Genomic DNA, 23,566 nt, shown 5'->3' on the forward strand with positions numbered 1-23,566 from the left:
AGGTGCCCAAAACCAGATAATTCTGGTCAAGTTCTTATCTCTTTTTTTATAGGGGTGTTTTTACAGAAAACTTTATCTCTAGGGACTGAGCCAAAGTGGTCCCAGGGAAGTGGACGCAGGCCTGGTTGGTCCCCTGGAGTCAATGGGGTGGTGAAAAGTACTATCAGATCACCTTCTGCTAATCCTCCTCAGGCTCACTTCTCGTTAACTCTTTTTCTGTCTCATCATTCTCCCATTTCTGATCAGCAATGAAAATCTTTGGGAAATGGACAAAGGTCAGTCTTCTGTAGCTGCTTTAGGCTGGATAGGGGCGTAGAGCTGTCCCTACCTATGAAATTGCCAGTCAGGGATGGTGAAACAACTGGCCCCCCAAGAATCTGAACAGCTTCATCTATGGACTGAAGTAAGTTAGGGGCTTTGAGCAGGAAGTTAGAGTTTTGATCCGAGGGTTGAAGGTTACAGGGTCACTTGCGGAGATGGGCTGGAAGCTTTGCATAAGAGCCATCTCTAGCTTAATAGACTCAATTCTTGAAGAAACAAACTTGACAAGAAGGTTAAAAAGACAAGGTCCAAAGTGGAGTAGCCCAAAGATAATGAGAAGAAGAACTAGTAAAGGTGAGAGAAGGGACTATAATTAGGATCCCTAAGAGTGAGAAGGGGATCCTAGGTAGAGTGTACATAAAGAGGAGAATAAGAGCTCTTAAGAGAAAGGTAATAAAGAGTAGTTCCAAGAGTCTGGGATTAGTTATTAGTACTTAGTAGTCTTGGGAGATTGATTTGTTTGTCTGTTTGAAGAGGAGTGTAAGGTCTTCAATTGGCTCGAATATAAGCAATAGTCTTTCTCCTGGAGAAGTCCTGTGGAGACTTAAATGAAATAGGTTTGATTGGAAGGAAGGGGACCCAGCCACTGACTCTCTGTAGCCTGACAACAGTTGGGGTGCTTGGAAGAACTGCAAAGGGTCCCTTTTATTTAGGAGCTAATTGGTCCCCTCCCCCTCTAGGCTTCTAATAGTATTTGGTCCCCTGGCTTTCCAGGGCTACAGAGTGTACAGGGGTTGGCCTGGGGATGCGATAGTCCCTCTATTTTTTGAGTGTCTGCTGAACCTCTCCCAAGTTAATAATATAGGAAACGACAGGATTAAAGTCAGAATCCAAAGCAATGGGCAGCAATTAGAGACAGGACTTAGAGGTCTCTTGACAAAACTTTTCCAGAGTCCTGATTTGCTAGTTTTATATTTCCTCTAAGGTATAGATCAATGGTAAGGAATAGGTTGAGTAAAATCAACCCAAATCCAGGGGCTTTCTTTATCCTTATAAGCAAGCAGGTTTTAGAGGAAATAGATCTAGAGTGAGCGGTCAAGAAAGAGTAATTGGCTTCCATATCAATCAGGAAATTAACAGGCTTACCTGCCACATCAAGGTTACCCGTAGTTTTGCTCCTGTGATGAAAATCTTCTGAGGGGCCATTGGGAACCTAAAGCTTCTCAGTCGATTATAGCCATTTGTGGGGAGGGAGTTGTTCCCTGCTCCCTTCAGAGCAGGGGGCAATCCTTCCTCTAGTGCCCTTTCAGTTTGCACAGGGGGCATGGCTGCTTTGAAGGATTAGAACACTCCTGACTCCAGTGGTCTGGGCTTCCACATCCAAAGCAAGCTCCTTTATCTGGTGGGCCTGTTCTGGGGCTGCTGGGGTGGCCCTGAGGTGGCTATAAGCCAAAAGTCTGGCCTGTCTCTCATCTCATTTCTCTAGTCTCACTGTTCCTTTATTCCTCATTTTCCCTGTCTCGGTTGTTAAAGATATTTAAATAAATTTCCTGGACTTCTCTAGGATCAGAGCCTTTTTATCAGGGATGTAACAGTAAGTCAGAATTATTATAATATCCTAATAGGTCAGCGAAGCCACGCTTCCTTATATTAGCCTGTATCTGCCACCAAGGAGGGTATATGAACTCTAGCAGTCCTAAAATACAGAAGTTTACATAACTACTAGCCAAACTTAGTTCTTAGATGTAGTTTTCTTGGGTAACTAAAGACATAATTAAGACAATTATTGATAACATATATTATTTTTGCTTTTCAGGCAGAAAACTTTTTTATAATATTCGTAGCAGAGCAATAGTCTAACAAACTTTGTCTTACTTATTGTGTTGCCCCGAAAATAAGACCTAGCCATATCATCAGCTCTAATGCATCTTTTGGAGCAAAAATTAATATAAGACCCAGTATTATATTGTATTATATTTATTATATTACATTATATTATAGACCTGGTCTTATATTATATTAAAATAAGACTGGATCTTGTATTAATTTTTGCTCCAAAAGACGCGTTAGAGATGATGGTCTAGCTAGGTCTTATTTTTGGGGAAACATGGTAGTAGAGAGAGAAAACTTAACTCTAATTTTGTACTAGCTTACTTTTGATATTTAAATTTACTTAGTTAATCATAAGAACTAAGCTAAGTTCTAAGCTAAGAACTAATCATAAGGTTAAGCTAAGAACCTTAGCTTAACCGCATATAAAATTCAAGATTTTTCTTCACAGCTCCTCTATAAATTCCCCAGTCCCTGTTAGTTTGTCTCTTCTTGCTTATTCAGAAATAACCATCCTTAGGACAAACTGCTTTCTTTTAGTTCCTTCAAAAATGTGTTTCCAAGCATTATAACTTCCATGAAAGTATACATCATTTCCTTTTATATTAATTAGAATCTATAATCTTAAGAACCTTAATTTTTACCACAACTAAAAGCAAACAATTAGCATTTCTATTGGCAAATACAGGAATATATTTTGCAAACTTCAAAAGCATAGCCTTTTATAATAAAATATAAGACATTTATTAATAGATCTTAATTTATCTTTTAATGTTCCTGTGATAAGAAGCCAGAAATAGATGAACTCAGACCTATCTAGTAATTAATATTTCAGCATTTCATTATTTTGAAATGTCTAGGTAGTTAATTTTTATCACTTAACACAACTTAGCAAAACTAAAATTTAAGTTGCCAACAGATGGTGAGAAACTACATCCAAGCATCCACATCATATAGTTATTACTGGAAAGTTTTATCTAAAACCTTATTTCAGTTAATATTTTATTAGTTCTTAACTCTGTGAGATTTCAAAGTTAATTATTATCCAAGCTATTTTATTTTTACAAATCTTGTAACAGAGATAACATGAATTTATTTCTGCAAACTTAGGTAACACAAAAGATACTGTATTTAATGTTAACAACCTTAAACGACATGTCTATTTAACCAAAAGTTAAACCAGTCTTAGTATCAAATATTTTCTTAGATCATGTGATCCTGAAAAGTACTTGGGTTAGTTTTTATTATGTTAATATACGCACTTAATCTTTTATTTTAAACCAATCATACATTATAAACTGGTTGTACTATCCAGAGGCAAAAACACAGGCAAGCACAGATATCAGAAACCATATATATAAACAGAACTACCAACAATTGTAGAGTGGACCTAATATCTTATAATTGCCCCTACAATTTTAAAGAGGCTGAAACTAGGGGTGGGGATGGCTGACTTGAGAATCAGCCACTTGGTTTTAAAAGTTCCACTTTTTTTTTCTTAGAAGTTATGTCAGCGTCATGCAGCAGCAGTGTTTATATTTCAGGTTATCTGAAAGTTACTTTCAAGATCTTGAAAGTTATTGAGACTTAGAAAAACCTTTCAAGACTTTCACTTTTGCCAAGTTTCTGAACATAGAGTTAGTGTCCACTTTTTATTGCGTAACATCATAAAAGCTTGCGTATAAGGGACGTTGTCCCATTTTTCCTGACCTTTGACAAAACAATTTTAACTGCAAAAATAGTATAATAATTTAAAGGCCCATTAAAAGGCCACTTTTCCTTAGAAGTTAGAATGTATATGGACCATGCAGTGTTATAATAAACCATTATCCTTTTCTTTGTTACTGGCTTATAACTCTAAGTTGACCAGTTTGCTAATATATGACGTAGGGGGCTCTCCGATGGTATAAATATAGGGCCTCCTATTTTCAGCTTAAGACACAAATAGAAAAGGGAAATGGAGAAGGAGGAGAAAAAAGAAAGGACAGACTAGAGGTGAACAAAATAAAACAATAAGTTGCAAACGAACCAGAACTAAAACCAGATGAGTACTTACAGAACCAAATCCTCCTGAAATGAGGAGCTTGGGGATAAAACCTGTTCTCGAACCAACCCAGCACTACAGCTTGGCCTCAGAGAGGTCCAGATTGGCAAATAGCCCAGACAGCATATAAGCCTAGAACTGGTGCCAGGACTCCCACGGCAAAGCCAAGGGAGTTCCAGTGTACTATGCACTTCCCAGTTTGACAAGTTCCCAGCTTGTGGAATAGAGGGGCCACCTCCCATGGCTGTGGGGGTAGTGGTTCATGACAGCTGGGCCAGAAGGTTGCGGGGTGTCCCCCTAATTCTCCACCAGAGTCTCTAATTCTGGAGTTACAGAATGAGTGCACTTATTACCACGTACTTCAGAGAAAAAGAGAGAGTGAGACTGACCGTTAGCTGTTATGGTGTCCCCAGCATTACTAAGTTCAGGGGTAGTAGACCCCGCCTGTGGAATTCCCGGTGCCCCATGGACATCCCCACGCATACCCACTTACTGACTGATGTCCTGGCTAGATCACTGGAGGTGCCTCACGGAGGATCGGATTTAGAATGAAAGTAAAAGAGACAGGGAGCCAGACAGTGAAAGAAAGAGAGGGCTGAGACCTACTAGCATGTGTGGATTCGTCCTGGACGAGCTGCTGCTGCTAACTGCGCCACACATTGGAAAATACGTCTTAGAGGGGACAGAGCCATTGGGGAAAAACCCCGGTGGGGAAAGGCGAGAACTTTCCGTTTCCTGTAGGGGCCACCAAAATGTCGTGGCTGCTGGAGGGTTGTGAAGTGAAAGAATACACAAGGCACAAAGGAATATAAATTAGAAAGTTTATTCAAGAAGAAAAGTGCCTGCAGAATAGCCTCCGGGGGTAGACTCTAGATGGAGCAGACAGCTGAGCCAATCTTCAGGTTAGCTTTTCTTATGTAGGAAAGCATAGGTAATTTTCTTATATCAGAGAATGTGACATATAGACGGAGGTCATTTGATTGACATGCACAGGTTATATAACTGGTCTCTTTCTGTGCATGCTCTTACTCAGAATGCCCACCAGAAAAACCCACTGGAGGCAATAAGCCATAATGTTCATTTTATTCTAATTGTATTATAATGAGGCCAAAGTTCAAACTCGGGGTAGACGCCAACAGTCTGTGCAGGCACCTAAAACCAGATAACTCTGGTCGGGGTCTTATCTCTTTTTTCCAGGGGTGTTTTCAACAGAAAAAATTATCTCTGGGAGCTGAGCCATGCGATCTCTGGGGAGTCGATGTAGGCCTGGGCAGTCCCCTGAAGTAGACACAGGTGGTGCATAATACTGGTCAAATCACCTTCTGCTAATCCCCCTTGGGCTCACTTTTTATTAACTCTTTTTCTGCCTCATCAGAAGGGAAATGTGTAGGTCATTAGGTAGCTAGTAAAGTTCAACTTCACTAGAAAATTGTCAAATTGTCTTCTAAAGTGCTTACACCATTTTACACTTCAACCATCAGCAGAGAAATTTCCTGTTTCTCTGTATCCTAAAGAGCAAATCCTCAAAAGGAGTCACGTAACAAACATGAAACAAAAAGTAAAAAATAAAAGGAAGATGCAGCTGGAAATGTGTAAAAGGTCCCCACCACGGAAGCCCTTCAGGTCCCTCTGGGAGTTCTGGCTTTATGTAAGCAATGGAAATCTTCAAGATCCCTAATATGCCCTATGGCTAACAGGTGACTATTCTTTTTCATTCTTTTTAAAACGAATTGCTTAAGCAAGAGTCCTAAAAAGAGGCCATAGCCTCAAATATTTATTGATTCAGATCTTGGGAATGCCAAGAATCAGGTGTTTGTGAACCCTTTCCTGCCTTTGGGTTTCTGGGGATAATTTGCTGAATATTCTTTTCCCTCCAACATCAGTCAGAAATCTTATAAGAACTGTTACATGTCCAACAAAAAGGACGATGTCCAGCACCATCTAAGTCCATGGAGAAGCCACCAAAGTAGATTAAAATGTATGTCTTTAGCTAATTCAATACAATGCAGATAATATTTTCTGTCTCTCTTGCCATCATTTCTTCCTTTTTATCCCAAAAGTGGCTCATTGTTCTGGGCAAAAGCAAATCTAAACTTCTGAAGTTGCACTTCTGCTCTGTCTTCTGACAGCCGTCTTGAAGGATGGCTCTTAGAACAGGAATGAAATACAGTTTCTGGATACCTGGGCTTGTTCACCTTCCTTGGAGTATCCTAGAGATAGTCCTCTGTTCCCTTAAAAGGAATGTTCAGCACCTTCTCTCAAAGGGTAAACCCACTTACTTGTTTCTTCTAACCTCCCTAGGTGGCAGTCACAGGTAGTTCCAGAGGCACAGCAATCCAGACCTTCAGGATGACAATAAATGGTAAATTATTACTCTCACACCTCTGAGGAAGTGTATGCCTACACACACAGGGCAGGGATTATTTCATTTGCAAATTCATTCTAAATTCTTACATTTGCAAATGAAAGAAGGACAGTTTAACAGAAGAGAGGGGGGAAAAAGAAGCCAAAATCTCAAGAAAGCTGTTGTGAGGTGGGTGGAGCTGGCCTTGAGGACCACCAGGGACTAGAACTCTGCCTCTTGTCCCTGCTTCTCTGTATGCGCTTGTCTCTTTCCTTGGCTGGCTGTCAGAGTGAAGCTGGAGTTATGACTTCTCCTGGAACTCTGAGATTTGCCTCTTCATAATACTGGGACCAAAAAGGAAATAAGACCCTCTACATCAATTCCAGTTAAAAAAGAAATTCTTACATAGAACTCTGATTGGCTCAGCCTGGGTAGTTCAGCGCACCTGTGTCCAGGGTATCAGGGTCTCATGACCAGAAGCAATGGCTGAGTGGGAGAAATAAATATGTCACCTGAATAAAAGGAAGTGCTGTTCTGGACAGACAAAAATCATAGATGCCCACTTTTCGTGGTGACACATTTTGATTTTGCCAGAAGAGCCTTATGCCAGAACATGCCAGAACTTTTCAGCTTCAGATAGCTTTGCCTTGAACCAATGCTGCATAGAAAATATTTTTCTTTCATTCCAGAATCCTTTTTGGTCTTCCGATTCCAATGATCACTTCTCTTGTTATTTTCAATAATTGAATTTGCTCTGGAATTTCTTCAGGTCTAGGAGTCTCTTTTAGGAAAGCAGTTAATCTAAACATCACCCAAATCACTAAAGCCCAAGGGCTATGTGAGGCCACATTGCCCTTTCCTCTCTGTGGAACAAATTTTCAAGTACTTTCTTACCTTGCAGAAACGGGACCATGCCACATGACTTATATCCAAACAAGATGGGGGAAAACACTGAGAGAACATTCTTAGATAGGCTATGCTGACAAGGGGACATGCTTTTCATAGCAAATCCAACTCTACAACCAAATTCACAGCTGCCTCCCACCTGGATTTAGTGTCTGCTGCCTTCCTAGGACAAATTTAAACTTAATGTGTGTTTCATGGAGAGAAAAGGAAAGACTTCATTTCAGGAAAGTCTCTCATTTTACAGATGAGGAAACTGAGGCCCTGAGATGTCACATGACATAGACAGAGCTGTGCAGCTCACAAGCAGTGGACCGGAGATCCCTAAGTAGATTCATAGCAGGCGACCTCTATTAGTTGACTATTTTGTGTATCGCCAGGGCCTTTGGGTAAGACAAGCAGTATAAAGAAGCCTAAAAAATGGTCCCTTCCATTTATGAGCTTTCAGGTTAGCTTCCCCAACCACACACACACACACACACACACACACACACACACACACTCTGAAAATGCAGGAGAACATTTGACTTTTTTTCCTAATAGAGGACCTTGCAATTAGATAATTATTTTCAACACGTAAGTTGTCAACATCTAGCCTGTATGTAGATCCTACTGCACTGACTAAATAAATTCTTCACCTAGAGACACCTCATGCTACTTATCACATACAATCTGTTGTGCCTTGGGTACAGGTCTGCGTTTAGCAACACTGAATAAATGTTGCTGACTCCCTACTATGACTCCCAGCCCCTCTTGACTATGAATGGTCTCAGGGTTGGCAGCTGTGGTCTCATAAGGGTTAACTGAGGAAAGGAGTGGGGGATTCCAGGGCCTGCAATTGATTTCCAAGAGTCACTCCTTGCAGGGCCAGTGCCAGTGCAACATCTGGTGTGCACCTGAATAAATCCAAGAAGTTTCCTTTTCAATATTGTATAAATTCTGCACCTTGACTCATGGCTTATTAAACCCACTGTGGTAAGAACTCCAACAAGCATGACAGTATTTCCTTCAAGACGGAGGACCACTCCAAGAAGAGCAGCATGAAGCCATCTCCACCCACCCTGCATCCTAAAGCCTCCAAAGAAAGCTGTCGTCTAGGCTCCTTCTGCTAATAATTCCATTTAGTTCACTCATTTTTTAAGTCTAGATTTCCATTTGGAAAAGGGCCCTCTCTTTCTCTTGCCCCCAGGTCCCTTCTCTCCATCTTCTGAACTCAGTTTTCCCTTCAAAGACACAGCCGTGCCCACCCTGTTTACCCCTCCCTGTGTATTCTGGTCTACCAAGACTCATCACTCAAAGTAGCTTAAATTAAAAGCAGACCCTTTGGAGGGGTGCTGCTGCCTGCCTTCTCTCTTTTTCCTTTGTTTCCACCTCACGCTGCTGAACAGAATTCTATGAGAACGGCTCTTGACGGAGTCTATTATCCACAATTCTGGCCTCTACTTACTTCCGTGAATGAGAGTTAAAACTGGAATTGCAGAATATTGGAGTTAAACAGGTTCCATAAGGGTGTCTGGCCCCATCCCCCTACTGCACAGATGAAACAAATGAGGCCCCAAAAGGATCCTATTGCCCCCAGATCAACTCAGGGTCCTCACGCCTCATGGTCTTGCCTGTCCTTGTATTCTTCTTTTGTACACCCTTTCTCATTGTTTCTAGTGAGCTCAGTATGCTCACTATGCTTCACTACATTATAATGGCACTACCTCTGAGAAATTTTCTATTCCTCCCTACCCCCTAACTCGGCCCCTCTGCCCTGGAATTCATTATTTTCTCTTTGGACTTTCAAATTTTGCATGGCAATGACATTATGGATTCTCACAGTGTATGACAAAGATGCTGTCTTAATTTGTTCCTCATCCTCCACCCCAAATAAAAACAGACCCTGAGACAAGGATTCTAATGCCAACACTTAATTTGGGAGTCAACACTGGGAATCACTCGTGAGAGAAGGGAAGGAAGGAAAACCTAAAAGGATAAAGTATTGAGCAGGTTCTGCCTGTGGAAAGTGGGAGCTCATTGTGAAGAACACACCTCCGGGAGTTGTCCCACTAAAGAGCAAGAGAGCTGATGTCTTGATCTACCAACTTTGGTGCCTCATTTTGGGGGGTTGGTCCTGGAACATGAACTCTTTGGCATTTCTAGGCTCCCTCAAAATTTGGGCAAAACACACGCTCAGCCAGTAAAGCTCTCAGGCAGAGAGACCTGAAACTGTCTGTGAGGGACCTCTAGCCTGGGCCAGTAGCTGACAGTGCTCACTTGTCTGTGTTCCCCAAGAATCCGAGCCTGGATTGTATTTATCTCAGCATCCGCAAGGTATGCCCCATAACAGGCATACTGCTTACTTTAATTGAACTTGAAAATTACGAGTAATTAATAACCTCACAGAACTAAGGGGCAGATGGAGATCCTGAAGCTGGAATCTTGACTCAATGTTTTACTAAAGGATTTTTCAGTATTTTCAGTGAAATTATCTCTATTTTAACATCAGAGGAGTTTGAATGTATATTCCCTGGAGTGTTGAGGCACTTAGTCCAAAGTAGTCTGTCATCAACTAAACATTTCTTTAAAGTTTGTTTCTTAAAATTTTCTGAATTGCATTCTGTTCCATAGTGCATCTGCATTACTTTCAGTATTTTTAAACATTTAAATTACACATTAAAATTATTAACCATTGTTTGTACATTTCTGTGAGAAATTTTGATGTTCCAGTATAACATTCTGTGCTTTACTGGAACTTCAGGTATCTCCTAACTTATACCATCCCCCAGGATGAAGGTCACAGTACTTCTTTTTTTGTAGGAATTACATATAATGGAGATTTGGTTTCCATGAACTCTGCCACCCAGGACATTAACAGCCTGCTGCCTTCTGCCTTGGGCTCCATGTAAATAAGGGGAGTGTTGCCCAAGATGTTAATCTATCCCACTGCTCCCCACTTCACTTTGTGTCAGAACCTGACCCCATAACTACAGAACTACAGCCAAAGCAAATGAGAATCTAGGTAGTGCTAATGTGGGGAGAGGGTGGAACATGCACATAAAGAGTAAAATCTGAAATATGTCTTCTCAGAGGGGCTGGTTCATATGTAGTAGTGCCCCAAGCCTCCTCTCCACACTTAGGGATTGTTCCTGAGTATCCCCTCATTCCGTCTCTGCTCTGCCCCACACCACCCTTCCCATTCACCAGGCAGAACACTCTTACAACGAAGCAGTGGTGAGTGATATAGATTCAAACTGAAGATTTGTTAGAGGTGAAGGCACCGAAGTTGGTGTGTGTCTCCATAAAATGACTTTTTCTAGGTCTCGCTTCTTTGCTATGCAGAAGATAGATCACTTTTAAGCCTTTCTTCTCTACCCAGCATAATGGCAAGTCTTCCAGCTTCCATCTTCCCTGCCCTTGTGCCCCTCTGGTCCTTCTCCACCCTCCACAGGCTTGGTTTTCCCCATAGCCTTAGTCGTATGTCAGCCCACACACCATAAATACCTAAGAATTAGAAGGTTATAAATACAAGTGCTTCTTTTTCTCCTTGTATTTCCTATGGCCAAAACAAAACCAGGAGGAAAAAAGTCCAAATCTATTTTCATTTGCCATGAAACATGTGATATTTCTTCTTTGGTTTGAATGTTTAATGCAAACCAAAGTTAAATGCAAGGCAGTTAAACTGCAAATATTAACAAATGGAGTTAATAGTTTAAATATTATCAGATACACACACATATACCCCCCCACATATATACATACACATGTACATGTATACACATACATGTACACACATATACTCTCTCTATATATGTATATATAATACATATATATGTGTGTGTATATATATATATACATACATATATATATATATATATATATATATATATATATATATATATATGAAGAGAAAACTCATGGAGCTGCTTCTCAGCTTCTCTGCTTTATGTACCTGCCTTTTCTCATCTCCAGAACCTCCAGTGACCATTCTTCCCTCAGCTCTGATGTCACTGCCACTGGGAAATTTTTCTTGGAGCCCCTCTTCAACTGGGATTCATTGTCATCAGTGCTCTTTCAGTCTTTTCTTGGTGCCTGAAATATGGAGTATTACAGATGCTGTTTCAGATTGGGCTCCCCCCAAAAGAGATAATGAGACAAGGATTCTAGAGCAAGTAGTTTATTTGAGAGGTGAGTGATCCCAAGCAAATTTAGTCAACACTTTCATACATGTGACCCCATTGTCTCAGTTTCTCTGAGGAGCTGTTTGACCTTTCAACGCTTTGCTGACCACAGTCCACTTCACCCAGCCCCACTGCCTCTGACTTTGAGGTTACTCTGAAGTGTTGCAGGTAAAAATCACTTTGGAAGTGTGCTCCTTTTCCTGTATAGGGCTGCAGGTCACTTGGTTCTGTCTCAATATACTTGAATACAAATCACTTGCATTTCTCTGAAAAAAAAAAAAAAAAAAGTGATTTCTCTGCAGTCACTTGTATAACAAATCACTTGCGTTTCTCTCTCAATATGGTCCCATATGCGCTTCATCTTTTGGAGCTTTCTCACAGTCTGATCTGCCCGAAGCCCCCCTCCTTGCTGTCCAGAGTCACAGTGAACTTTGTTGAGTATAGACACTCGCTATCAGTCAGGTGGGGAAGACATTGTGTTAAGGGAGAGAAAGTGTTGAGGATAGTTGCAAAAAAAAAGTGTGCTGAGTTAGTAAATGTAGACAAGAGTGTGCAAGTAAAGTAGGCATTGGGAATGATAGTTCCTACTTGGGGAAGAAGCCAGTAAGCTGATGACTTGTTTTGTCTTTCCACGACCCTTAGTATTAAGACAGCCAAGTAGCTAGTATTATACCAAGTACAATTAAGTCTTCATCAAAGACAAAGTTTTACTGATACACTTCTGGTTACTTGGATACTCTGTCCACATGTTTTAATTAGTGAAACACGTGTAGGTGGAGTGAAGAGTCAGAGGGGCATGACAAACCTTTCTCAGGCTTCGAAAGAAGTCTAGAGTTTTGTGCAAGGTGAAATATCAGAGCGAAGGTGAGATAATGAAGAACAATCATTGGGATTTTGCATAAAAGGGGACAAATCTTACAGGCTGCGGTGCCTCTGGGTACAACCTATGTCTCTGATTTCTCCTCCTGTTGTAGCTACCAAGGCCGATAAATCAGGAGTTTGAACATTTTCATTCTTTCATGTGTTCCAACCAATGTTTGCTGAGAGTCTGCCTAAGAATAAAAGCAACATAAAGGGAGTCAGGGCCAAGCAATGGATGAACACATAGTAATGCCATCATTGAACACTTGAATCCTACTAATGACCCATTACGGCCACCCCATTTCCATGTTTCAGTACATTTATCTCCTTGCTTAAGTCAGTTTAGGTTGGGATGTCTACCCCTTACTGTTGGAAGGGTTTATCGAATATATTCTCAATTTGGATCAAAGTTCTTCAAGGAGAGTGATGGTTCTCAGTAATGCAAGAGATTTTGGAAGGCTGTGATAAGAAAAGCATGGAATTTGATATGATGTGCACAGATTTTTAAAACCAGGAACACACAGTTTTCTGCAAAGTGGAACATCTAGACCATAGGGTTTGCTGAAGAGTAAATAAGGCAATATACATACATATATCACACATATATATGTGCATGTGTATACACACACACACACACACACACAAAGGTTGGACAATGAAGTTCGCGAACTTTTCATCATGTAAGGGCACGGTGGAAAGTTTGTGAACTTAATTGGTTAGCCTTTCGTATATATCGGAACACAAATTAAAATAACCTATTATCTGAGTGACCAAAAAGGAACTCCAGTTGTTGTTTATGTGTACCATTTTACCCTTTAAGGGGATCAAATTCATGACCCACAGCAACACTTTTCAAAATCTTTAGAAAGTTTTTTAAAGTACTCTGGGACCTCACCTATTACACTTCACCCCCAACTTTTGGTATGTGACATGTCCCTTCCTGCCTCCTTTACCCTCTCTCTTTCTCATCCAAAGATACACTTAAAAGAGTTAATGTTTATTTGTTGAATGAACAAAGTATCAGTCTTGCTGGGCCATCTTAGCAAGAACAGAAACTTGCAATGTTCTTTTATCAGAGATTGTCATTATTATTGTTAATCTGGTGGGAGGGGGACTACAGAATTACCAAGAATTCCATCAACAACAGTGCCATCCCAGAGGAGACAAAGTGAAAAATAGGGGCCTATAGAGCTCCTGCGGGATGCTCAGAGTGCCCTGAAGGAGCAAGGAAGAAATCAACCACAGCAATCAGCCCTCTGACTGCAGGAGAGTTGTGCATGCCTTGCTCACTACGCTCCTAGTGTCCCTCAACATAGATTTAGGCTCTGTTGCCTCTGCATGGTTTGCTCATAGGTGGTGTATTGTCTTCAATTGTGAGCAAAGAGGGCCCAGCAGTCCTGTAGTTCTCTTTAGGGCGACAGAGGAAAATGAAAACTCAAATGAAGGAAATGCATCCAACCTCACTGACATGAATAAAACTTCCCTGCCAGCCATGATGGTGAGAGTGAAGAGCAGTAACCATGTACTCATGCTGGGCCTGGCCACACTTCAAGATGGCATGATTCAGATTTTGGGGAGAATGAAGAGGAAGATCACTTCCTGGATGAGTGGTCAGGTTTCCTGAGACCAAGAGTAGACTCTCAAAGACAGACTTCAATATTAAGGAATACAAAAAGACTCTCCCACCTCCCTCATTTCCACCCTCCACCACCCCCACCAAATCTAAGGGCTGCAGAGCCCAGTGAGCTGTGGGGAAGTCTCTACAAAAGACCCTGGAACAGATGCTGTCAGTGGTGACCCAGATGCCCAGGGATGCATTTTGCTAGCTGCAGTGGGAGCAGCTGTGAAGCCTCTGAATGGCAATTGCTCCAGAGGTCTGCCATTGGGCCAGCTTTGCAGAGGGCCTCTGAGTTATGCCTCACCAACCTAGAGCCAACAATGGGTTGTGCGGTGTATGGCAGCCCAGCTCCCTAGCCTTCAGGCAGGACAGACTCTCCGTAAACTTATGCTCTGAGCAGTTCCCCATGCAATCAGGCTCTTGTGGAATTTCACTTAGTGTCCTCTTCTCCATCCTCTCCTCACTCCCTTGGCTGTGTCTCCTGAGGGAACTCCTCAATCAATTACCCAAGTGAGACTCTCCACCTCAGATTTTTCTTCCTGGGAGCCCAGCTTAAGATGACTCCCTCACAAGGAAGGGCTGCTTTTCATTTTGAGACTTCAAAATGGGCCCTGCCATCTCTCTGACATCGTAATTGCATTCTGAAATCACTCTAAATCTGTTGGAGATTCTCGTGGTCTGGATGTGGCAATCTTGAGGATACTGAAAAATTTGGCAAAAAGGGAATTAGTGATCCCACATCTTCCCCACACTATGATACAAAACAGATGCCAACCTGTTACTAGAGTGGCAGGTGGTGTTGGGAGACAGTCCGTGGGAATCCAGGCACAGCAGCAGAGGTCACAGTGCTGAGGAGGAATCTGGAGGAAGAACTGACAGAAAAGCAAAAAGGACCAAACTTCTTCATACTGGCCTGGCGTAGGGAAGGATATCCTCTCCTGGAAAAAAGCCATGGCACCAGAGAGCTCGGAGTTTATGTTACTACGAGCCCTAATTTAGAGACATGCGTTTTTGACACCTGTGCCTGCACGTAAGCGCAGAGAAGGGATCTGTGGACTACAGGTTAAAATGGGTTCCTCATCTCTTAGACAGACACTGGGTGTGCAATATTAACAAAATAATTTTTATTCTTAGTGATTACACCATTCCCACAGCTTTTAAACAATGTTAGCTTTGCTACCTGCCTTCATAAGTGTCTGACAACAGAACACTACTCAGTGGCGCATACTCACTAATATTTGTCAGTTGGTACTGGTTGCAGAATGCTCACTCATGTGGGCCTCTCCTTCACTCCCAATGGAGGCAACGGTTCTGCCTTCACTTCGATGTTTTAAAGATGCTGGGCCAGCAATGAAGGAATGACACCAATTAGCTTTGTTTTCTTTATATGATTCTAAAAATAACGAATATCCCCTTTTATGTTTTATTCAAAACTGGTCCATGAATTTACAAGGATGCATCTCCTTTTAATGTGTATTAATTCAGATCCCACCAGCGACAGCAGAAAAGATAAGTATTTTGACATATGTTATTTTTAAATTCTTAAGATCTGAGAAGCCAAAGGCAAAATATGCTCAGAAATGAATGAAAACATGTGAAGCCAAAATGTGCATTGTGGCCTCTGAGTCTGGACTTGCTTCCCAGAATGCCCTGTCTACTCTCCTCACCAAAGTATCCCTCCACATCAAGACTTACAAGAAACACCATCTGGTCATTCGAACTCCAAACATCCCTTCCTTGTCTAATCACCTATTGCTTTTGTTGCATATTTGGTATTTAACAACATCACATAGAGAAAGCACATGGGGCTGACATAGTTTCACAGAACTCAGAACTCGTTCAGAACCTGTCCCCACGATGTGCTATGACTCTGAGCCTCCATTTCTTCCTAAGTTGCATGATCCTGATATTTTAGAGGCTGGGAGAGGATCCCATGAAACAATATCTTGGAAACCCAACAAAGTAGACTCTGAGTACATACATTTCCTCACTCATCCTGGCATTCTTCATGTGCCTCATTCTCTTTTATATGGGGGATATACATGTAGTGGTTTTCCACTGTATTGCAAGCTGCTTAGGAGTAGAGGATCTAAGTTCACGTAGCTCACTTGAGTGGTGATCCCAGGAAGCCCCAGAAAGAGAGTAGGGATGTGAGAGTGAGAGGGGAAGGAACTTTAAGAGAATTATCAAGCAAGTTATTGTCAAATAAGTGGGTAATTAAAGCTGAATGCTATGAAGAAACTCTGGAAAATGACATGAAACATGCATCTCAGAGTTTTCCAGCCTGAGGTGCCGGGGAGCTGGGGTATTTGTGCACCAGCCCCAACTTTACTGGTTAAGGGCTTGACAGTGCGCTTCCAGCCTGTTCTCCTCTCAGGGAAAGACCCAAGTAAAGAGGTGCAGCTACTGGCTGCTTGAAATTTCTCCCAGGCTGAAGGGAAATGGGTGGGTACTGACAGCGTCTGCTACAAGGGCCTTGGTCTGGGAAAAAAAAGATTATGATTATTGGCTTGAAAACAAAAAGTTTGAGTGTAAATATTGGCCTTTATGCAATGCATGGAGTTACTTGTGGACTGCTTTTGCTGAGAAAAGGGGGGCAAAGTTTTAATACTACATCAAAGATCTCACTTAAATCTAACTGGAGGCCTTCTCTAGAAGCCCAGTATGCTCAACTATATATAGTACAATAATATAAAATTACATATGTATACGAGGTTGGACAATTAAGTTTGCGAACTCATCCTAGAAAAAGAGCTACATACCTCATTATTGAATATCACTACAGTCACCTTCGAAGGACTCCCCTTGGGAAGCTATGCACTGATGCCAGTGCCCAGTCCACCCTTCAAAGCAATTTTGGAACTCTTTTTCTGGAATGGCCATCTGAACTGTCGTTGTATTACCCTTGATGTCCTGAATGTCATCAAAATGTCTTCCTTTTAATATTTCCTTTCTCTTCAGGTAAAGAAAGAAGTCATTGGGGGCCAGATCAGGTGAGTAGAGAGGGTGTTCCAATACAGTTATTTGTTTACTGCCTAAAAACTCCCTCACAGACAGTGCCGTGTGAGCTGGTGCATTGTCGTGACGCAAGAGCCATGAATTGGTGAAAAGTTCAGGTCATGTAACTTTTTCATGCAGCCTTTTCAGCTCTTCCAAAGAGTAAAGTTGGTTAACTGTTTGTCCAGTTGGTACAAATTCATAATGAATAATCCCTCTGATATGGGTTAGCAACATTGTTGCAAGAAGTTCACGGACTTAATTGTCAGACCGCTTGTGTGTGTGTGTGTGTCTGTGTGTGTGTGTGTGTGTGTGTTTATATAGTATTTGTATATTCACATAACACAATGATTACAAAAGCTCCTTGCAGAAGTTTAGTCAAGAAACTAATCAAACTATCCAGAATTATTACAAGAAATGGAGAAGTGCACACTGAGAAGGATGACAAAGGGTGATGATGAGTCCTGACCCATGTGAAGGGGCATCATTCGAGAAAGTAGCATTGGCCTGAGTGCTGACAGATGCATGGCAGTTAACTAGGTGAAGAGTGGAGGGTTGCAGGGTAGGCAGGGGAGCCATACACATCTTAAGTGGAAGAAAGGTCATGTGTGAGAGCTCCCAGGGCAGGAGGAAGGGTGGAAGGAAGCCAACAACAAAACTCATTATTCCAGGAATTTTGACTCAGAGTCCTAAAGTTACACATGAACAGTTTGACCTTGGCCAAGAGATTTAGCTTACCTGCATCTCCCCTTCTGTATCTGAACAGTGAAAAAAAAAAAAAAAAAAAAATATATATATATATATATATATATATATATATATATATATATATATATATATATATATATATATTTTAGAGCAGCACTGTCCAATAGAAACTTCTGGAATGATGGGAATGTCCTATATCTCTGCTGCCCCAGTACAGAAGTCATCTGTGGCCATCGAGCACACAAAATCTGCCTACTCACACTAAGGAACTAAATTTTACATTTTATTTAATTTAAACTTAAATAACCACAGGTGACCAGTGGCTGCCGCATTGGACAGTGCTGCTTTAGAGCATGGTTTTAGGGATTAAATGAGACTCAGCCTTATATTTGAAGCATCTGGCACAGAACTGAGCTCTATTCACCCTGTGGTGAGTTCCTGGTTTCATAATCCAGGTCTCTGTATCCAATGGTAATTTAAAATTACCTCTTGAACAGAAGTATGTTTGGTTTCAATGTGGTTGCTGCCAGCAATCCCGCTGATAGTGATGATTTTCTTGACATTCTTCCAGCACATAAGTGACTCAGCCAGTAGAAGACAAAATTGAAATGGCAGCCACTAAACAGTATGAAATATCTCAGTTTTAACCTAAACTGAGCAAGAACAGTTTCCAAGGCTGCAGAAGCAGGGCTCAGCAGATGACCCAAAAGATGAGAGGAAAAGCCCTGTCTAAAGAATAACAATCAATGGCTGAAAGCTATTAAGTTCACTCTTCTAGTTCAAAGGGGTTTGAAATGGCAATTTGTCAGGCAACTGTTGTCACTTTAGATGCCCCTAGTTGCTTTCTTTGAAGCCCTTGATTGACTACAGGAGGCTATGCCAGATTCTTCTAAGGACAGGATTTCCACAGTTGAACACATTTATGTCACAGTAATTATACTCTTCCCAAATTTAATCAACAAAAGGCGAAAGAGTGCAAGTTGGAGGAAATGTGCACGTGCTCTTCAGAGTCCAGGCACTGGCCTGGTGGCTGTGCACAAAGCCAGACAACCAGCTGGACAGTCGCAGTCACTCAGTCATGATGATCAGATGCTAAAAAAGTTTCTCTGTTGACAAGGAAAAGAGTGAGACTCCTAGACTGAGGATGTCTTCTGCTTGTTCAGTTCGACAATTAAACAGACTTAACCTGAGAAGGGTAATTTCTAGGGAAGAACAACTGACTGTGAAATAAGAACCTAACTAACTGTGTTATCTCTCTAGCTGTCAGAGGTGGAATCTGGAAGGAAATTTTTGCCAATTGTTTCTGAAAATAGATGCAAAGGTAAGTGCACCCCTGTAAAGCAATGCAAAGCTTGAGTGAAGATGGGAGCAGAGGAAGATTAGCAAGTATGAAAGAGAACTGCGGCAGCTACTATACTCCTGACTCAGACTCTCTTCTGGAAATGCACAGATCTGAGAGAGAATGTGATAAGCCCCGTGAAGCATTGCATTAGGAAGAACTATTTGCTTGCTCTTTGCGGGGCTTTCGGTACCCTGCTCGTACACATTGAGATGTGTGCCCATGGGTGGATGGTGAAATCTGCCCGAGCTGTGGTTCATCTTAAGCATTCATGGGGAAGCTCAAACCAGAAGGCTTGAGGCTGACAGGACCAAGTTGTACTAGTAGTCTAACCTCTTTCTAAATTTCTATGTACTTATAACTCAGGCAACAACAGTGTCCTCAGTAGAAAGGGAGAGAGTGATACAGATGATACAGATGGTAAAGATGGGAGCTAAGGGGCCCTGAGGAGAGGGCCAGTGAGGTGGACCCTTGCCCAGCAGCTGTGTGCCAGATGTCCTTTCTATGCAGCCTTGGGGACCCATCTATGGCAAATAACTAAAGAGAAGTGACAGCAGAAAAAACCCATGATATCTGCATACGACATGTGGGGACAGGGCCAGGAGCAAGGTCAGGGAAAGCAGATCACCAAAGGCAGAGATGAACAGATGGAAAGAAGGTGAAACAAAGAAAGATCTAGAAAGCTGGGACGAAAGGAAATCACACTTCTAGCTGTTTCACAGGTGTACAGCTATAGGAAGCCAGGTAACACCATGTGTGGTGTGAAAGCACGTGCACACACAGTCGGAGACTCAGAAGTCAGAGCTCCCAGGGTGTTTGGCCATTTATTCTGTGATGAGTGCATCCTGGCTACACCAGGAGTATGTCGTCAGGCAGTGTGATGCCACATGTGTTGTATGAATGATGCAATGCCTGCACTTATGTTAACTGATGTATCTTCCGTGACTCAAACAGCATTCACTCTACCCAAGCAAACCAAGAAGAAATCAATCCCCACATGAGATTCTGCCTAAATTACTCAGACAAAAAAAATAAATAAATGACTATATGCATAGGCAGCAGAAATCATGTGACCTCAAAATTAAATCGAATTAGCAGGCTGAAAAGATATTCAGAAGAGATGTAAGACTTTAATGTTGACAAGCTAATTGGTCTTAATCCATTCTGGAAAAATTTGTGTCTTCCAGCAAGAAAAAGGTAGTGGGAACATATTTTTTTCTGGAGTTTTCATCATCACTTTTCTAGGCAAGAAAGTTTCCAAGAACTTACCATGTTTCCCCAAAAATAAGGCCTAGCTGGATAATCAGCTCTAACGCGTCTTTTGGAGCAAAAATTAATATAAGACCTGGTATTATATTATATTATATTATATTATATTATATTATATGGAACCTGGTCTTATAGTAAAATAAGACTGGGTCTTATATTAATTTTTGCTCCAAAAGACGCATTAGAGCTGATTGTCCAGCTAGGTCTTATTTTCGGGGAAATACAGTATATTGGTGAGGCCAAGGACACCTTTGTGCAGAATTTTGAAGGAGGTGAGTGTAGGATACTAAGAGTCTGACAGATGAATGTGTTTTCCAAGAAGTTTGTATGTGGCACTTGGTTAAAGAAGAAAGTGGTAACTTCACCCAAATTAAAAACGTAAAACTTTCACAGGCTCATGAAGGAGATATCTATTATTATTGTTATTATTATTATTAATTGTGATAAAATACACATAAAAATAAAAACATAAAATACACATAAAAGTTATCACCTTAACCATTTTAAATGTACAGTTGAGTGGAATTAAGTATATCCAAATTGTTGCCACCATCACTGTTATCCATCTCCACAACTCTTCTCATCCTACAAAATGAAAATTTTTTTATCCAATAAACAACTCCCCATTTCTTCCTTTCCCAGCCCCTGTAAACCACCATTATACTTTCTGTCTCTAAATCTGAACACTCTAGGTACCTTCTATAAGTAGAATCATTCAGTATTTATCATGTTGTGACTGGCTTATTTCACTCAGCATAATGTCCTCAACGTCGATCCATGTTATAGCAGGTGTCAGAATTTCCTTCCTTTGTAAGGCTGAATACTATTCCACTGTATGCATCTACCACATTTTGTTTATCCATTCATCCACAATGAACACTTGGTTTGTTCCCACCTCTTGGCTATTGTGAATAATGGTGCTATGAACACATGTGTACAAATATCTCTTTGCGATCTTGCTTTCAGTTATTTTGAGTATAAACTCAAAAGTGGAATTGCTGGATCATATGGTAATTCTATTTAATACTTTGAGGTTCCATCCTACTGTTTTCCAATAACAGCGACCCCATTTTACATTCCCACCAACAGTGAACAAAAGTTCCAACTTCTCTACCTCTCGTCAACACTATTTTCTGGTTTAGTTTAATTTAATTTAGGTTTTTGTTGTTGTTTTTTGGGCTTTTTTTTTTTTGGTAATAGCAGTCATCTTAATGAATGTGAAATGGTATGAAGGCGATATCTTTAATCATATGGAACTTTCAGATATTATTCATTCATTGATTCATTCATCCCTATACTCAACTATATATTTATTTTAGGGTCCCACTTATTGTTACAGCTTTTTAATTAGTTATTTATTCAAATAGTCTCTAGGTTTTGTGCATCCAGGTACATGCTAGATGGAGAAGATGCAAAATAAAAAAGTAAATAAATGAGACGATATCTAACAGAAACAAGAAATATTAATAGATCAGGATAATACCACAGAGAAGGACTGAGAAAATTAGGGGCTATTTTAAATTAGAAGACCAGCACTGACCTCTATGATGATGAGGAGCTTGACTTGGGAATTGCACAAAGAAAAGTATGTCAGGAGAGGGAACAGCAAATACAAAACCTGCAAGGGGGGAAAGTGTTGGATGCCTCTGTTTAGCTTGAGTTTCCAGACATAATAATGATTTTTATCAAGTTTTTCTTGTTCAGGGCATTTGTGATCACAAGGATTTTTGGATCATATCTAATGAAGGGTCAGATGCTTACATATACATATATGCTTATGCATACATGTAAGTATATGTGCACATATATGTACACGTCTTTCCCATGACATGACTTGCTTGGCCTGTTTGACCAGTGACTTTTGTGGGCAAGTCACAGCTCATCCGCATGATGGAGAGCAGGATGTCAGAGTGTGGCCTTGGAGTCAGACTGCCTGGGTTAAATTCCAGCTCTGCTGAGTGACAGCTGTCTGGTCATGGGTAAATTACTCATTTTCTCTGCCTTGATAGCTCATCTGTAAAATGGGAATACCACTAGTACCTCTCTCATAGGATTATTATGATGATGAAATGAATGAATATATGCAAAGTGCTTAGAATAGTGCCTAGCACAGTAAGTGTGCTGCAAGATATAACTATTTTTATGATGTGTTCATCATGCTACCAGGTCACTTATTGGTATGTATATAAGCATTGGGGGATTAAATAGACTTTAAGGATAGTATTATATTTTTACCCTGCTTGAATCCCCTCAGCCTCATCCCCTAAGTGGTCTTTCAGATTTTAACAGTCCAGCAACAGAGTTTACTACAACCTGGGGAAATGTTTACGATTCTTGGAAAAAAACTTTCATATATTGAGTGGAAACCTATGTGTTTACAGTTTTCTCTCCCTCACTGTGATTCTATTCCTGGTGGCCACACCAAAAAAATATGGTCCCACTTCCATGCTAGAATGTTTCCAGTACTGCAAGATGACTGGCAAGGTCCCTGAATCTTTTCTTCTCCAGGTTAAATACCCCAATGCCTTTCTCAATATTTCCTTAAACATGGCTCTGAGTACTTTCTGTTTCCTGGTCGACATCCCCTGAATGCGCTTCCATTGATGTCTATACCAATTAAAATATGGTGCTCAGGACTGAATATAATTCTGCAAGTGTGTGATTTGATCAAGACAGCAAGGAGCAGACCTATGGCCATCTTTGTTCAAGACCCAGTAACTCTTTTAAGGTCTACTGAAGTCAAATGTTTGTCTGCCATGTCTCATGAATCTTCTTAAAGATCGTATGGTAATAGGCACCATCAAGAATTCTTCACAAATATAGTCTCTGGACCACTTCTTCACCAGTTTTCCTTAGTGTCATTGACATTTGTCTCCCAAATGTTAAAAAATTATTTATTCTTGTCAATTGTATGAAGCAGTTTATCACTTTTTTGATGACAGTGCTGGACACTGTCATCAATAACATATTGTATCATTAGATAATCTAAAAGACACACCATCAGAATGTTCATCTAATTACTAATAAGATATGTAAATCGAAAGGGCAGTATTGAGAGCCATGAGATACACTGCTGGAATCTTCCATAGGGGCTGGTGCTGCTCCTTCAAGAGAATATGTGGGCTATAGCATTTCAACTAATTACTGATCCATACAAGTGTCGTAAGATTATCTCTGCATTTCCCCTTATTTTCCAAAATGGATCATGAAACACCCTGTCAAATGTCTA

Source organism: Rhinolophus hipposideros (genome assembly GCF_964194185.1).
Source record: "Rhinolophus hipposideros genome assembly, chromosome: 22".
Classification (NCBI taxonomy): domain Eukaryota; kingdom Metazoa; phylum Chordata; class Mammalia; order Chiroptera; family Rhinolophidae; genus Rhinolophus; species Rhinolophus hipposideros.